The sequence below is a fragment of the Serinus canaria genome, chromosome 4, assembly GCF_022539315.1.
Source record: "Serinus canaria isolate serCan28SL12 chromosome 4, serCan2020, whole genome shotgun sequence".
NCBI classification, from domain to species: Eukaryota; Metazoa; Chordata; class Aves; order Passeriformes; family Fringillidae; genus Serinus; species Serinus canaria.
This window is the reverse complement of record NC_066317.1, coordinates 64,209,667-64,226,258: the sequence shown is the minus strand read 5'-3', so window position 1 is coordinate 64,226,258 and position 16,592 is coordinate 64,209,667. Positions and strand designations below refer to the sequence as shown.

At 41.1% G+C, this 16,592-nt stretch overlaps 1 long non-coding RNA gene across 1 annotated transcript in view; it reads right to left on the bottom strand.

Annotated features, from left to right (window-relative positions):
- Nucleotides 1-5,066: 5,066 nt before the first annotated feature.
- The window catches only part of LOC127059516 (uncharacterized), a 45,546-nt gene continuing 34,020 nt past the window's right edge, over nucleotides 5,067-16,592 (bottom strand). The window contains exons 3-4 of the long non-coding RNA XR_007777439.1: nucleotides 11,257-11,402; nucleotides 5,067-5,782 (exon numbers count right to left, since the gene is read on the bottom strand). This is a non-coding gene — a long non-coding RNA (uncharacterized LOC127059516). The remainder of the gene's footprint in view (nucleotides 5,783-11,256; nucleotides 11,403-16,592) is intronic.

Sequence of the window (16,592 nt, the reverse complement as noted above, 5' to 3'; positions counted from 1 at the left end):
GAAAAGTGCCCAATTAACAAAGAGAACCACTCACCTCTGACAGATGGCAAATAGAATACACACCCCCAGCTAAATCTTTCAACCTACAGCAGTGGTTGAAGGGGCTTTCTTAAGGCAGAGGAGGGTGCCAAGGGCCCTCCTCACTTACACCCCCTGTGCCAGGGTAAGCACAGCAAGAGCCTTACAAATGTGAGCTATTTGCCAGCTTCTGAGTCAGCTTTCCTGATGCAGTTGGGCAAAATATAAAATAGAGACACAAAGGCCTACTTTGCATCATGGTTCATACCCTGAGATGGTGCCCAGATGGTGAAAAGCAGTAAGGAGATTGCCTAACATTAAAACAGACCTTAATTCAGGTAGTGACAGCACCTGAGCTAAAGTGGAAAGTGAACAGGCTGGGTAGTGTTCAGGGTCGTGAGAGTTTCATCAACCTATTCTGCAAGCTGGCAAAAGGAATCTCGGGCAAACTGTAAGAAACAGGATGTTATTGCTCAGTGTGACCATCCTAGCACAGAGATCTGGGCTTACTTGAAGGCATCTGGACAGCAAAAAGTAATTTTAGCCACAGAGAATATTGAAGCAAAGAACAACTTCTTTCTCTCAAGGAAAGTACCCAGAGTTCACCACCTTCTTCACAGCACCCAGGGACACAGATGGAGCTGTCTGTCTCTAGGAATAAATGAAACAGGCTAGAGCCTGCTCTGGCCCTGAGGAGAACAGCACACAGCTCATGTCTGCAAGCCTAGCCTCCAAAATAGTCATCTGTACAACTCATTGGGAGCAGGGTGCTTGGGAGCAGCTTCTCTCACATCCCCTAAACTGAGGGCTGTCTAGGAATGAATCATGTGGGTTAAATAGCAATGAAACACCACAGGTGATTTTAAGGCACTCCTCAGACTCGTGGCTCCATCCTGTGTATTTCAGTGCTGCTTAAAGCTGCTCTGGCCCAGCTAGTCTGAAAAGAATATAAAGCTGATCTCAGAGCTTGACACAGTACCTGTGTAATAAAAAACATGCCAATCTCATTTATTTCTCCTGAACAAGATTCAGCACTGACACGGATCTTTCACTGTTCCTCTTTGAAGTGACCTGCCAAGTGTCAAAAGCAACCCACAGACAGGCTCTAATTGTGAATAGAGTCCACATCCCCACCAAGGCCATGGTGCATGGCTGGCTGCCAAAACCAGGCTAATGTAATTAAAAGAAAATTGCATCTCTGTGGGTTTTCACTTCCTTGGTCATGGCAGGTGCCTGTACTGGGTGGTAAAATGCATCTGCAGCTGCTACAGCTGTTACTCTGGCACCAAGCAAGAGTCCAGCTAAAACCCAGGAAGAGTATACTATGTTCAACTTTTAAACCCTAGACAGCAGCTTGCCATCATTTCATTCCAGGGTATTTATTGATATTAGCATGTGGTGGCCGGGGGGTTTTGCTGGGTTTTGTGCAAGCTCCATTTTTTTTTTTTTTTTTTTTTTTTTTTTTTTTTTTTTTTTGAGGGTAGAAGGGAATTGTTTGGAGGTTTCTCTTTTAAACCTCTCTCTGAGAAATTATCCAGGCTAGAGATGCTGCCAACCATTCTCCCCACAGAGATGGCTCCTGGTGCAGGGTGAGGTAATGAATGACACATGTGAGGAGCACCCGCTTCGCAGATACTGGGCCCACTGACAAGAGTCAGGCATTTGGTGTAATTAGAAACCAGCTTGCTGAGCTAAACGGATCGTCTGAGTCACCTTTAGACAGCAGAGTGCCAAAGCACTGTCTGCTGTGTAATTTGCTGGTCAATATTCTCCACAAAAGGTTCCCCCACCAGAGCTGCCTCCAGCGCCTTTGTTCACTGATTGTAAGTGCCTGCGAGGTGCAGTAGCCTGGCAGCTTCTTTGGCATCCAGTGATTTGCTTTGAGACATTTCTAAATCCATAGCAAAGCTCCCGGTTTTCTTTCAAGTTGTCATTCACTGGGGTGATGTGGGGCAGAAACAGGGCTCTAAGGAAAGAAGCTTCTAAAGACCTTTAATGTTGTAAGTAACTGAGATTATATAGAAAGAGAGTGAAGGAGAGAGACCTGGTCTATTGACGGTGCTGGAATAAAGCAAGTTTTAAAGCATAATTTCCCTTTGAATAAAGAAGCTTTTGCCCTCTATGCCCTGCACTTCTACAGCCATTGAATCAACAGTTGCCTTTATAAGGCAGCAGGTTTTTTCCTCCATAATCAGTGCAGAGATAGATTTTTATACTTAACATCAGAATACTAGCTCACCTGTGTTGTTCTGATGTATAGGTTCAGCTTGTCTGGGAGGTGGAGTGTAATAAAAATATAGCAATGACAGCTCAGATTCTGTACAAAAACCAGCCTTAAATGGACGAAGGCTGGTCAGGAGAACAGCAACAGTAAATGAGGGCCCTGCTGGCCTCCATTCTGCTCTTGCAGAGAGAGAGCTGAAATGTCCTTCCCATCCAAGTAACAAAAGAGAGCAATGCTGTGCACAAGCAAATCCAGGGGATAGAGGAGCCTTCAGCAGCTTCAACAGCTGTGTCCATCAGGAGCTGACTTCACTGATAGGTCCTTGTTTGTAATTCCATGGGAAAGATGGCTGGCTTTGAGTTGGGAAGAAGACACTAAAGCTTCTCCAGTGGGAGTAAGCAGCTCAGATGTTGTCACTGTGGGCATAACACCACTTGCATTGGGGGGGTGGCCTTCACAGGAGGAGGAGATTGTGTCCTCTGCAGAGCAGAGTCTTAAGGGATTTCTGCCCCACCTGTGTTCATCAGAACAGCTCTTTAGGCCTTGCCACTGAAACCTTACACACATTCCATGGCTCTGTTCTCTGTGCTTCTTGCAGGGGCAAAGGCTCAGATCTTGCTTTGATCCCTCCAGAGGGTTTCTGGAGAGCCATCTTTGCCCCTCCACTGAGTGATTTAGAGTTGAGCCTTTGCCTCCTTAATTTTTTCTCTAGAGACTGGAAAATGAGCATAGCTCCTCTCCTAATTTTCAAGCCCTTATTAAAACATCATTGTGGGAAATACTGAAGCAAGAAACTGTCCCACAGTGTGCAGGGGTTTTATGGAAACCTGGTCAAAAATACTCATGCAAAACTGGACTGCAGTGTCATTGTTCAACAGTATTTCAGGGCAGGGAAGCCATGTGAAAATATACTCTGGTTTGATCCATGCCACAGACACTGTGGGCTCAACCCAGTTGCCTAAACTAGGTTTATGTCTGTCTTGTGCCATCTGAAATCTCCAAGTGCATCCAACACCACAGTTTAGGGCTGACCCAGGACTTTTGGTAAAAGTGTGTGGAGGGGCACCTGGAGGTCAGACAGGACCCTAGGACATCTTAAATGTTCCTTATGCTCATACAACCTTTTACTAATCCTAATATTTGGGTTCAAAACACAAAAAAAGAAACGTGATACTATCAATACCTGAGGTCTCAATTAGCATTACGTGTTTGAATACTTCTTGGGCTGCTATTCCTCTGGACAGTTTGGGAAATAGACCGTACCAGCTGAATTTGGAAAGTAGTTTCTAAATAATTTAGCAGCTGAGTGGCTGGTTTTACTGCTGTATTCTCAAAGCTAAACCTCTAGATGTGATGTTGTCTGGAGTCTCCACCTCCACAAGCTTTCATCCCTTCTTGAAAGCCATTGGGGCACTGCAGGTGGATCTTACAGAGTGCAGAAACAGAGTGTGTGCCTAATTTTGGTTTTCAGTTGTCTCAGAAACACTGGCTTTCTGAAGTGAAGAGTCCTGAAACCTTTGCTCACTTACTGACAAAGACTGGCATTTACCCTTTATTTACTCACTGCTTGTACCATGTGCTGAGAGAAACCTGCAAAAGGAGAAATCCAGCAGCAGAGACCAGGTAAAAATCTACAGGCAAAGCAGCAATGGAACTGAAACAATCTAGAAATTTATGCTGAACTTTCTCTACTTACAACACTATTAGGAAAAGCTGATGCAGTCCAAAATTTCTCAAGCATTTGTTTTTGACATGTTGCAAGTGAAAATTCAATGCCTACCTTAAACAACCTTTCGCTTTGGAATCTACCTGTATTTATATTTTAAAGGTTAAAAATGCTTTCCAGAAAGGACTGAATGCTTAATTTCAGATTTTCTTTTTCCTTGTCTGTCATTTTCCCAATGTTAAGTTCAAGAACAAAACAAAGAAATTGCTTGTTCAGTCACCCATGTAATTGTTCTCTAGCCTTTAAAACTCTGAGAGTTTTCAGGCTTTTCATGGCAAAATCACAGATGTTTTCTGGAACCTTATGTAGTTTGGTTTTCACAGCTTGAAACAAATGAAAGCTGAATATAAAAGTGATCTGATTCTTCCCATTTTTGAAAAAAAAAAAGAAAAAGGCAAATCAAAGTTTCTATTTGCACATGAAGAAGAGATTCAAAGATTACACAGAGAATTTACCTGAACAATTAGGACATCTTTTCCTATAAACTTTGCTGACACATAGCCTATATAATAAAACACTGGATACAGTGATCCAAAACTTCAGCCAACAGAGATCGCTGTAGCAGAGAGGATATTCATTGAGTTAATTCACTTTGCTCCCTTTGGAAATTTTCTGGCTCATTTTTAGTTCTTGGTCCAAGTAAGTTTGTGAATATGTCCCTTAAATATTTCTGAAGTGGGCTATAAAATTTTGGGTTGTATATTCAGAACCAGCATTGCATAGCTAATTTGTAACTTCTGCAAATTAAACAAAGTTCCTCTTTCAGGTTTTCCCAACTCTGCTCAAAGGAAGCATTTTACTACATGTTAGTATCAAGGAGACTTAACTGGTATCAACTGGATTTTTATCCTTTAGGAGCTAGATTTTGGCTTTGGGGTGTAATTTAAGGTAATGTTAAGTGATGTTATATATCTTCTATATGTTGTGATGTTATTTTTCCAGTAAAACTCCCTGTATTGTTGATTTTTATCATCTTCACAAGTGACACACGAATCTTTGATATGAACTTATCACATATTATACTGGGAAGTATAAAGATATTTTTCTTCATCAACCACACACAAAGATTTTACTTGGTGACTGAAGGAAAGCTCTCCAAAAATAGGCAATTGACACTTCCTTTCTTGTAATTTTTTATTTTGGATTAACCATAGCAGTTATTTTTCTGATATGTCCAGCCAATTGTTGTAATCACCATGGTCTTGTTATTTCCTTGAGAAAACGACTGCTCCCTTTTTTTCCCCCTGTAGAATTCTTAGAATGAAAACATCATTTTACTGTCAGCAATGTGATGTGTTTCAGGGGAAGAAACTAATGACAGGTCATGACTTTTTTCAAGAAGGAAAAACAAGCCTTCTCCAAAGTATAAAAAGGCAGGTTGATTGCCTGTTCAGTGTCTGGGGATATTTTCTAAAGTCAAAGGATACACAGTGTGCTTGTCATATTCCTGCAGTCATGGAAAGGAAGAGTGTCTCAAAAACAGTGACCTTTGGCTCTCCATCTCCCTCTGAAACATCCCATAAAAGGGAGCCAAACTGAAGTAAATCTGTGCAGGATTCTCCCTGCCTGATCACTCTCTTTAAAGCACTTTAAAGCTGGCTGTTCTACATTTCAGTGATCAAATCTTTCAGGCAACACATTGCATTCCCTTGGCCCGCTGCTAACTTTACTTTCCAAGAAAACTTTTGCAGCAGCTCCTCTCCTCCATGCACACACACAAACCAAGGTCAGCTGGGTGCTTATGTTGCATGTCCAACACCTGTTGCATGATTTGCTGTCAGAATCCAAGTATTGTTTCAAAAATGCTACAGCACCTGCAAGGGAAAATAAGTGTATAAGGAAATGTCAGGGATTTTTTTTCTTATAAAAGTCATCCTCCAGACCCATCCTGGATAAACAGATTTTGATCCAGGATGGCTCTTTCAAAAGAGCTGCTACATTTCATGAGTCTTTCTGTTGTTCTTGGTCCATTCTCAGAGAATTTGAATGACATTTATGTTTAATTGTTTAATGCTATAATTTGATGAGAACATTGACTAGTTCCTAGTCACTGAAGGAAATAATGGATGTCCTGGACTGTTACCACAAAAAGAGGAGGGAAACACATAGCCCAGCCTCTGCCAGCATGAGGTGGTGTTGCCTTACATCATGTCCAGCCTGGTGCCATCTACATGGCTGCTGGCCAGGATCCCAAGAAGGTTGGAGAAAGCCCTTGCATGTTCCAGTTCTCACCTGCCTTCCCCAGGGAAGTCACAGCCACCCACGCTCCTCAGCACAGCCCTGGTGCCAGGGTCTGCAGGGCTCTCATGGGGAGCAGCAGGTTCCTGCAGGAAGCTGCATCCCTTCCTAAAGGATCTGCAGAGCTGGATCCAGAGCAGCCTGCAGGAACCTCCATCCCTCCCTAAAGGATCTGCAGAGCTGGATCCAGAGCAGCCTGCAGGAACCTCCATCCCTCCCTAAAGGATCTGCAGAGCTGGATCCAGAGCAGCCTGCAGGAACCTCCATCCCTCCCTAAAGGATCTGCAGAGCTGGATCCAGAGCTCAGAGCCCCACCCCGTTGGCATTGTGCTGAGCAGAGCAATTCCTTTCTCACACAACAGCGCAGTGGGATGGGAGCACCACTGACAGCTGTTCTCAAACTTGTTCATGCTGCTCAGTTTTCCCAGTTTTTCCACTGTGTGATACAAAGACATGTGGTGTTCCCTTCTGCCCAAGTTAACTTTTCTCTTTCTTTTTTTTTATTTCTTATTTCTAGAAGTCCTGATCCCTAAAACCTAATGTCACGTAGCAGGAAATTCTTCATGCCACTTATTCATTAACTACCCTTGTTTAATATGTATTTGGGCTTGGCTATTCCATTTTCAGCTGTTGCTAATTTTTTTTTTTTTTTACTGGAAAAGTGATCTACATTTTTTGTGAGGAAAAAAATGCTGTTTGTCAGTGTAGTAAAAATAATTTTAAAACCCCTACATGAATAAAGCTTTGTGAGACCAAAGAAGAATTGCCATGTGTCACCATAAACTGGTAAACTCTAGCTCCTGATCTAATGTCTGATTGCTCCATTATCTTAATACCCAGCAGCAAATAAAATTCAAAGGAGCAGAAGATTCAGCTCAGATGTTTTTCTAAACCTCCCAGACTATGCAATTTTCTTACACTCTCTATCTTTCCACCTATATGAGGTTCAGACCTCAGTTGATCCTAATCTGTTAATTATGCCAGATTATGTGGTGGTTGAGTAATATGTAATAGAAAAGCAAAACATTTCAACTTGCTACCTTTGATCTGAACTCAAGTTTCCAGAGGGCATGAATTAAACTGGAGCTGGTCACCTGTTTCCTGAGTTATTCTTTTCCTAATTTCACTACATATAAGGCATAATTCCGTATCCACGGCTTTTTGGCAAGAGTAGCCTTGAGAGAAAGAAAACACCCTTCTCTCAAAAGAGCTTTTTTGGTTGTTTTACAGACTTAATTTCTTCTGAACCATTCCTTTGAAGTCCCTTCTGGTGAGGAAAATCCTGTGCATTTTCTTATGACTTTTGCAAGATTAATTTCTTCAGACTGGTCAGGCTGATTGACGAGGAGCCTTGTCCAAAGCTGAGCATTCCCTGTCCCACAGTTAGAGCAGGGAGATGCACTCCACTGCCAAACTTGCTTTTTTTCAGGTAATGCTGTGAACATGAAACTTCAATTATTCTTCCTGAATCAAAGAATCATAGAATTGGTTGGGTTGGAAGGGACCTTAAAATTCCTCCAGTCCAACCCCCTACCATAGGCAAGGACACCTCCCATTAGCCCCAGTTGCTCCAGCCTGGCCTTGAACACTTCCAGGAATGGGGCAACCACAGCTTCTCTGGGAAATCTGTGCCAGGGCCTCACCACCTTCTCACAGAACAGAATTTCTTCCTAATATTCCATCCAAATCTACCCTCTTTCAGTGTAAAGCCATTCCCCCTTGTCCTATCACTGCATGCCCCTGAATTACTGGCAAAGTAAACAACAGTTTGTTGGGGGTTTCCTTGAGACTGTGATCAGTGAAATGGGAAATTTGAGGTTTCATATCACCCTGGACTATAGATACTTCTGAGGTGGAACTCAAGGCTCGCCACCATCTTTAATTCAACTGCAAACTCTTACCCTACATTCAAACAATTCATTATCTAACTCCACCAGCACAAAGCACTTATAGGGCAAAATGTCATGACATGAGTGTCCCAGATGCCCTTTGGATGTGCCCCATGCTCTAGCTGTCCATCCAGCTGAAGGTTGGCCTGGGTGATTTGCTCAGAGCAGAGATAACAAAAGGTTTTCAGCTCAGTTTATTGCAGTGTCGCTCAGCCCCACTGCGTATCCACAGCCCTGGTGCACCTTGTTTGAACAAGTGCTGCTGCCCAAAGAATTTTTAATAAGGTGCATAATAAAGTTTAATAGGCTGTAGCAAGCAGACGTGTTTGAACACATGTTTGCAGTATGTCTAAATGAAGTGTTTATATTTCTGCATGTCCAGTATTGCTATTCCAAGTTAAATTCTATAAAGAAAAAACAGGGTAAAAAGATTACCAAAATACATGCCTAGTATTATGCTTCTTTCTAGAGGAATTACTTTGAAATTATGTTTCTTGTTATGACATCAGGTTTATATTGTACATTACAGTTTTCTGTGCCTGTCCAAGAAATGTGTAATTCTCAGGAATTTCTACAGAAGTTATGTGGATTTCTTCCTTGGTTTTAGCAGCATTTCTGGTAATTTGTCCTTCATACTATATTCAGCATGAGGAAAGCCATCAGTTTCAAAAATATAGAAAATTTCCAAAACCAGAGAGAATACTGATTTTTTTTTTCTAAAATTAAAGTATTTTCTAGGTCAAAGCTAATTGTAAAATTTGCATAAAAGAGTAAAGATGTCCCAGACTTCTAGTGGTTTTGTTTCTGCTTTTATTTCCATTCCCTTCATTTTGTGTGACTGTCTCTTTGGGGCATTCTTGGGGTTTTTTTCAGTATCTTTTTATAAAAATTCTTGGTAGTATGCAAAATAACAATAATCATTGTAAGTGATCCTTTTTTAAAAAGCATCACCAGTCTCCATAGAAAAAAACATGGTTTATATTTAGAAGTGAAGAGTTTATCTTAGAAAACATCATGGGTCTTCATCTTCCAACATTTATTCCAAACAGAGAATTTCTCTCTGCCATTTCTACAAGAGGGACCTTATCAATGTGTACAAATATCTTGAGGGCAGATGTAAAGAGGTCAGGGTCACCCTTCTGAGTGAATCCTAGGGGCAGGACAAGGAAGGGGCACAAATGAAATACAGGAAGTTCTGTCTGAATTATCTGAGGAAAAACTTCATACAGTGAGGGTGACTGAGCACTGAGCACTTGCTGCCCAGAGAGATTGAGAAGTCTCCATCTCTGGAAATATTCAAAACCCACTTGGACACAACTCTGTGCAACCTGCTCTGAGTGAGCCTGTTTTGGCAGGGACTTGGACCAGATGATCTCCAGATCTTCCACCCCAAACAGTTCTGTGATTCTGTGAATTATACTGGCATAAACCAAAGCTTTACTTTTGTTGACTGATACATATTTCTGCCTCCAGCTCCTCCCAGCTACTGCTGTGTCTGGCTCAGCTCATCTGGCAGGGAGCTGCAGCAGCAGCATCCTAAAGGACTGTCGCCTTGATTTTTAAAGATTTTTTAATTTTTTTGATGTTTACATTCTTACAATGAACTTTTTTACACATTTTTTTTTTGTAAATAAATTATTGGTTTGTATTCTATTATGGAGGAGGAGAAATTTGATGGACTGTTGGTTTGTCCAGTGTCATTGGAGAGGTGGCACTTTCACCCTCCAATCCACTGTCACTTTTAGAAATCTATAAATGTTAGAGTCAAAAAACAAACTTCCCTTTTTATCCTGAGAACAGCAGCATGTGCATGTCATGTTATTTCATGTCCCATAGTGACAAAGGACTCGTGGGCTTGGTTCACTGGTGGCCATGCATGGCCATCAAAGGAGACATCTCTGACACCCTGACCTTGTGATGGATGTTGTATGAAAGATGTTCAGAAAATCCGAGAAAAAATCAGTCCATGACTGTCCTCATCCAGCTGAAAAATAGGGGTTGTCCAGCTTTGAGTACAGACTGGTGAATGACCCCAAAATCTTTGGCCAGCCTAAGGGAAATCAAAGCTTATCTCATCTGTAGCATGGGCTTGTCCAGCTCAGTGAAAGCTTATACTTAATGCCCAATAATAGGTAACAATCTATTCTGCTGAGGTTTTGATAGTATATTTAGAGACCTATTATCTAGAAGATTCTGATTTAAAACCACTTCAAACTGTTGGCAAAAACCTTTGCATTATTGATATTAAACATATTTTTGTTTTCTGATTTACTGTGTGTTTTATTCCTCATGAGGCTTAAAAGCCCAACTAAACAGACACACTGAAAAACAAATGTTGCTAAAATGATTAAGCAGCCCACAGATGGCTTGTATATTCCTGTGTCAATGAGACAGCTTTATAAATGAAGCATGTGTGATAACCATTTATGTTTAATTTTAAAAATGCTGAGTATTTTTTAAAGCAAACATATATTCAAAGAAAAACATCAACCAAGTTGATGAAGAGATTTAACAGTCAAAAAAGCTTTCTAGCCCAGATGCTTGGTAGCAGCTGTAACCTTGTGAAAATTGACCTATAACATAGCCACAGGGTTCTTGATTCTGAGAAGAATCTTCTCTTTAAGAAAATTGATTTGCTTTACAAACCTTGACCCCTCAGTATTTTTCATCCTCCATCAACCCCTGGGGCCCACTGACCTCCCTGCAAGAAGTCATAGGCATGAGACACCCTCCTTCAAATGAGTGGAAAGATTTCCATGTAGGGTTTGTTGGGCCAAGGTTCATAGCAACAAATCTTTCCTTGTTCTGCTGCAAGATTAAGTCAAGATGACTGACATAATTGGCCAAACAGTTTTCTAACTGGCTTTTTACTTTTGAGATGACCTCTGTTTCTCCCATTCGTCTGCTGATTACAGGTCAATAATACTGTCAAGGAGAGATAAAATAATTTTGTCACTTAGAAATATTGTAATGGGATAAAACCCCTGGCTTGTCATATCACTAAATTTGAAAAGATAATTGAGCTGTCAATTTAAATATCAAGTGAATACCTCCATGCAAGCAGTGTTAATAAAAGCCAGGAGGAAGGTGGAGATGAGCTCAGCTGGCAGGTGAGGGGGGGTGAGTTTTGTTGTCTGAGAGACAAGTAACTCTAAACTTACTCTGAATTAATCTGAGCTTCTTGTGTCTACAGGAGTACACAGGGTGCATTTATTTCATGAATATTCTTTCGTGCAATCCTTGAACCAGCCACAGGTGGGAGATGATCTTTATTGGGAATGTAATTTCAAGCTGTCATCTTCTCCACCTGTCATGGAGACATGAAAAATCAGTTTATTGCCAACCCCTTTCTACCTCTTTCTAGCAAATATTCCTTTCAAAGGTCACTTGCTTGTCTGGATGTCATCAAGACAGTTACCAACTTTTATTCCTTGCTGCCTACCAAAACATTCATATAAGCCAAAGTTTGCTCCCATGCCTACAGCAGCAATTACAATTAATGGACTAAAGGGATTGAATCATTGAAGGCCTGAGGGAAAATGTTTGCACAGTGTTTCGGTCACTATTTGCTTCATGGGCTCTGTTGACTGTTCTTGCCAGACTTTTGCATTTATTAGCAGAGTTGTGTGATGTTCTGGCTCCTTCTTTCTGCTTCTGAATCCCCCTCAGTTCTCCCTGGCAGATCCTGAGTGTCACGAGTGCTGCACAAGAAGAAACAAACTTGACTTGAGGACATCAAACTGCACTGCGATCACACAGGGAGTGCTCAGCTCTCTTTGGATTCAAATGCCCAATCTCAACTGGGAAGGTGCACTGTCAGCATCAACCACAATCAACACTATCCAAAAACAGGATCTGTGGACTGAGAACCAGGCCAGTATATTTAAAGGTTTTTGTGGCTGACTCCAAAAGTTTCATAGAAAATCGGAGTTTAGGGTTGGCCACAGAAGTGGTTACATGGACTGGAAAAGAAGCCAGTGGTTTTGCCTATGTGCAGCCCTGGGGGAAGAAAAAATTCACACATCATGGGACAGTCAAAATTCACAAAACCAGCAACCAAGCCATGGACGAGTTAGAGCTCATCTGAAGAACAATATCATTGTGCAGAGGCATGAATGAAAAGGGTTTTTCTTTGTGGAAAGAGAAAAAGTGTACCTGGGGATTTGCAATCCTGAAAAAGAGGATGAAGTCTGCAGCATTTGTCTGGGGCTGGTACTACAGGTATGAGTAAACCCTGCTAATTTCCATGGTACAAGAGAACTGCAGCCAAGAAGTTTATCTGATCAGTCCTTAATCAAAGGCAAGTTCCCAGGAGACTTGACATTTGTGAAAATAATCCAGCTGGATGTTTTAGCTATAAATGTATCTTCTTCACTTTCTTGTTCAGCTTTCTATTTGGGGGCAGATTTTGATCAGTGCTTTTACAGTTCTTTGGGACATAGAGGCTTTTGTATCAGCTCTTGGATTTTGTTACACAAAGTTTTCTTTGTACATTGGGAGGCTGGAGAATTGGCTCCATGCGAGCCTGTAGAGTTTATAAAACCTGCAAGCACTAACCTCTCTTGGCTTCTCCTGCAAAAATAAATGTGAACTTGGAAACCTCTGGCTTGAAACAGAACCCACAGATATATAAAATTGGTCTGAAACAGGACTGCCCCATCGGTGTTCATACAATTTAGTGGTAAATACCAAGCATTTAGGAGTCTTAAATCAGCCTCCAAAACCTTGAAATTATTGGTAGTCATGTTCTGCTAAATAAGAAAATAAATCAGTTTTGGGTTCCCATTATTACTTTCTGTTTCTGGGTCATTTATGACAACACTTTCAAGTTCTTCTCTTCTGTGAAGACATCTAAAAACATTTTCTTTTTAAAATAATAGCTGAGTGAGTATCTCACAATCAGGTGACTCAGAGAGCTGAAATTTTTTAAAACCATGGCATGCTGAGCCTTGTCACTCATTCAGCTTCACTTACAAAAGGTACTCAGTGTGTAGGACAGAGAAAAAGCAGATCCTGACCTGCTCACTGATGTAAACAAGTGTCTCTTCCTCTCCAGAAGAGTTAGTTGAAATGGGAGAACAAGGAACCCTGGAGTACTGAGCAGCTTTGGACCCTGAAATGGTTTTTGTTGTAACATGTGAAATGTGTTACACAACACAAGTGGAAGTTTGGCTCCAGCATGGGTGGTTTCAAACTCTTGGGCTTCGTCTCATTGTTTCTCTGATATCACAGCTGCCTTACCTTAGAAAATAAGCATTTACCAAGCAAGCCTCAGAGAAAATTAATTAAATCTAAATGAAGTCACCTCTTTTTCCCTTCAATTCCACTCACATCTTAAATCTGCAAAGTGAAGGAATTAAAACTATAGTAGTTGTAGCTTCTTACATAGAGATTTATTTCATTAAATACAGCAGGAATAACTATTAATAAGGAATTACCTTTCTCTGAAAGAGCAATGGGTACCAGCAATCCCTAAAAAATTAGCTTGGTTCTAAGACTGATATATTTTGCAGCTGTAGGCAAATTATTTACCCTCTACATTTTAATTTTCTACTCTGTTTTACAAATATTGCACATTCAGTGCTGCAATGATGGAGTTGCATTTTCTTGCCTGCTGAAAGACAGCATCACAGTGTCTTGGGAAAATGATGAAAAAAATTATTCTTCTAGTGTCTGTTGACTTTCTTGGGTGGGAAGCTCTTCTGTCACCCTTTCTTCTCAATGCTGCTTGTTTTCCATCTAGGATCATAAGCTGATCACACTGAGGCTGGATTCTCTCCACTTATCTTTAGCCATCTTTAATCACAAGAGAGAGACCACTGCAGACTACTGCCTGTTTTAAACACCTCTGGGTGAACTGCATCTACATGTCTCCATTGGAACAGAGATTTGTATTCTAGATGGCCAAACATGAGTTCCCATTCTGAGATCCTGCTCTGGAGTTTTCTTACAGTCTCCAAGCATTGTGCAGAGTATGATGCTTTCTTGAGGATGCTAATCTATGATCAGGGATCCCTGGATTCTTTACTTGGATGAAATAGCATTAACTCTTCCTCACAAAAAGTCGTTCAGAGCTCCCATTGATTTGCATCAGAGCAGAGAGTGTATTAAGTTTTCAAGTCAATAATTTTCCACATGCTCCCCCACAAAATGGGACACTGAATATAAAAATAGCCACATTTGCATTTCTAGTGGTCAAAATGTAGGAGGACCCAGGGTACAGGGAGAGGCTGGAGAAGCTGGTTGGGACTCCCTCCTCTATCTCCAAGTCAGCACACACAGCAAGGCTGGGAGACAGTGAAAACTCCCACCATCTGGCAGCTGCTTGGCAGCTTTTGAGAACTGAGTCATCACACCCTGACCCAATTTCTAGCAGACAGGTGTCCCAACCACAGAAACCACCATCACAGGTGTCCCTGTTTTGTGTAAGTTCTGCAGAGAGACCACTAAGTTATTTGTTAGCAATCAAAAAGGTCATGGGGCTTAATTTTTCTACCAAGAACTCCTCTTGGCTAGTTTTACTTACCATTTGCTTGGACTGAAGATTTATGTGTTTTTCTTGGCATTAAACCTGTCTGGCTACATCTTCATTTGATAAATGATTTTCACTGCATCTTTGGTGTGAATGTACTAGAATGAAAACTCAGAACTGGAGACTCAAGTTTCAAAATATAATCCTCTCTATGGACTGCTAGAAAGAAAAGGTTATTAACAACACCAGGACTTGATGTTAGCCAGTAGGGTGATACAGTCTGAGATTAACAGTTCCCCATGGTAACTTCTGTATATTTGCCTGGATATTGGGAGTTAAATGACATTTACCCATAACTCAACTGAAAATTTTGATTAATGTTAAAGCATTTATCATCACATATTTATCTTGTTTTAGATGATCCAGCTTCCGTTGGTGTGCAGATCAGCACAGACCCATTGAAGTCAGCATCCCTAGTGTGGCCACAGGAGTGACCCCAGAGGTTTTATACACCTGGTAGGAATCCAGCAGGGGTGCCTGAAACACCCAGGACTTCACACGCGATCTGCACACAAACCACCTTTTCAAAGACAGGCTTTCTAATAAAACAGCCTCTGTTGACACAAATAGTCCCACATTTCTGATTTGCATAACCTCTGGAAAGCTGGATAGCATGGGAAATAAGCAATAATAGCAGTGTAAATGGCTGTAAGTGAAAGCAGACCAGTTACAATGCACCAGTTCACTCCACGCAGCCCAGTTTATGCTGGAGGCCAAATTAAGAGGAGACATTATGTCTTCATAAAAGCTTGACCTCAAGTGCTTCAGAGGACAGAAGAGACTACATTCAAAGCAAAGCAGACTTTCTGTGCAGAGTTATTCTTTAAAGGGCTTTGCTAGGGTTCACATACACACACCCTTTGCACATGAAATAGGAGAGGAAAGGAGCACCTAACAAATGAAGGTTGTGTAGCTCAGCAGCCCCAACTGGCCCAGTTCCCAATATATTTTCCTTGATAAACAGCTAATCCCTGAGTATAGTGTGGCTTGCATTCCTCCAAACTTATCATTAATCACAGAAAAACCCAAGTTGTCCTTGCAGTGTGTGAGTGCCTATGAACAGCCCCTTTGATAAGAGTGTTTTTACATGCCTGGAGGGATTTAGCTTTTTGGACCTCTGTCCTGTAAGTAGTAGGCAGACCTTCCTCTGCATGTGAGTCTGCTTTCATTGCTGGTTTGGAGCCACAGAGAGTTGGCAGGGATGTTTGAAAAGAGAAGTTGTACCACACTTATGCTTCTCCATTGTATTTGTGCTGTTCCACACATCTTTATTATATTCACACACATTATAATGCATGGCCTTATGATTATGCACTGTCAGCAGACAGAGAGAAGACAGGGGGACAGAAAAAGAAGGGAACTTCTAAGAGGAAAAAGACAAGCTTTTAAAGGACAAAATATTTAGACACACAGTTTTGTTTCTTTTTAGTATGGAAGATGAATATAGCAAAGAAATAAAATATTTGCCTCCTTATCTTATAGCAGACCCAGAAATAGGAAGAACAGACAACTGTAGGTCTTTTCCACCAGTAGGGAATAGATTAATTGCCTTTACAATAGGTAGATATTGGACATAGATACAAATTATATTGTGAGGTTTTTCATAGTGACAGTAGTTAAGAGTACAATTTGCACTGTGAATCAGACACTTTCCATACCCTGAGCTGTGAGCCAGGCTTACTTCAGCTACCTGCTCTGGCCTTGCACAAGAGAAAGGAAAAATGCTGACCATATGATGGAAGCCCCATAGCTTTCAGCTGACATAAAATCTCATGTTTTTTACAAAAGAGAGTCAGTCCTTGTTGGAAATGGGCAAACCTTCACATCCTCAACTACACTTTTTATTAAAAAAAACACTCCAAAACCATAAAACTCATTCCTGTTTTGGATTGTTCTAATCTCAGCTTCAACCTATGATACCTATCCACTACTGAGCTAAAACAATTCTACACCAAAAAAAAATGT